Below are 1750 nucleotides of genomic sequence, written 5' to 3'. Positions count from 1 at the left end.
AGCTACATTAGCCGAACTGAAGATGCACGTAACAGCAGCCGTGGAAGCAGTGGAAGCAAACATGCTCGCAAAAGTTTGGGACGAATTTGACTACCGTATAGACATATTCCGTGCATCATAAGGTGGGCATGTTGGGCACCTTTAATTTGGTTTGTAAAAAAACTTTGATTAGCTATGTAATAAGGTTTACAGTAAAAATTTTAGTTCTATAAAATATACTTTATAGTAAAGTTTATAGTAAAACCATGTAGTAAAATTTTATATAATACAATCTTAATCTTATGAGTTCAATATTTTTCGTAATATACGCATTTCAAATCGGGTGATTCTTTTTGAAACACCCTGTACTTTCAATTTAAAATTTATTATTATCGGAAAAAGAAATACTTATGTTGAAAGACCCCCCTCGTAGTGTTTTTGACTTGATAAATCGAATGAATCTTTCAATTTCACAAAATCAACCGAATAACGAAATTAAGCGCCGATGGCGTCGACACAGTTCAGAGGTGAAAGTTATTCAGTGCCTAAAATTATTACACGCGCATTATGGCGTCGAAAACGTCGCTCAGAATGAATGATACCAACACTGACACTTATTGGAAGGCTTATTGTTCGGCTATTGATTAATGCAGTAACATTGTTCACTGTGTTACGAGATGTTTGTCGCCAAAACATTTTACAAAATATTTACGAATACTTGCCCTCAAGGATGTCATTCACGAAACCTTTCACCGAAAGAGGAAATGAACTTCAAAATCATATAGAAAACGTAATACAAGTCATATCTGACGAAGATTCATGTTAATTTCGTTTAGAATTCAGAGGATACACGTTACGGTGGTTTTGATAAATCAGTTACATATATATATATATATATATATTGTGCATACTTACCAATCGGCTTGGTTAGTTTGATAAATTTATCACTGTTACCACCGAATATTCATAATAACCAACTGTCCGAAGGTTTTAACAACTGGATGTTGCGAAAATATATTTTGGAAATATTATATAAATATACCTTACCTGCGATACGGTACCTTCGTATGATAGCGGAGAGTGACGTCATCCTTGTCTAAGTCGCCATCTGGTGGCAGTGTCAGCAGTTGTGAGCTTGGCCTGAGTCTGGTCCGGCCGTCCATGTACGGTCCCTTTCAGTGTACACGAGCTCCAAGGAAAGATTGAGAGATTAGGTGCCTCTGTAGTCTAGTGGTCTAGGGCGTTCACCCGGAGAGTGAAAGGACGTGGGTTCGATTCCCCGCAGGGGCAGTTGAATTTTCTCTCTTTCCAAAATATATCTTCGCAACATCCAGTTGTTAAAACCTTCGTATGATAGCGGAGAGTGACGTCATCCTTGTCTAACCAACTGTCGTTAGCAAATTTGATAAATACTTGAAATTTATTACCTTTATTTGTGATTATGCATAATGATCTTGTATAATTGGTTCAATTCGATATATATGAAAAATTTCTAAATGAGTTTATTATGTGTGATGAATATAGTCGGACCCCGATAACAAATTTTATGATCATACCCCGATATAATGAAACAATACATGTATGAATTATGATGTGTAGTGCATCATATAGTACAATTTGTCATGTTTACCAACGACTCATTATGCATAATCACCGGTAAAATTTTTTAATAATAACGTGATCCTCACGTATTCCCAAGGAATCAGCATGATCCGTCCACGGAATTTGTTAGTGTTAATAAATTTATTTTATTAACGTGATAGTATAAAAG

General features: G+C 35.6%; 1 non-coding gene across 1 annotated transcript; it reads left to right on the top strand.

Moving 5' to 3' along the window:
• Window positions 1–1195: 1195 nt before the first annotated feature.
• On the top strand, window positions 1196–1269 carry TRNAS-GGA (transfer RNA serine (anticodon GGA)). The gene has a single exon. It is a non-coding gene; the product is annotated as a tRNA-Ser (tRNA).
• The last annotated feature ends 481 nt before the right edge of the window (window positions 1270–1750 follow it).

Source organism: Pholcus phalangioides, unplaced genomic scaffold (genome assembly GCF_987345545.1).
Source record: "Pholcus phalangioides strain wild (caught in Gottingen) unplaced genomic scaffold, Ppha-v1.0 ptg000015l_1, whole genome shotgun sequence".
In the NCBI taxonomy this organism is placed as follows: Eukaryota; Metazoa; Arthropoda; class Arachnida; order Araneae; family Pholcidae; genus Pholcus; species Pholcus phalangioides.
The sequence above is the reverse complement of the archived record's forward strand: the minus strand, read 5'-3'. Positions and strand labels throughout refer to the sequence as shown.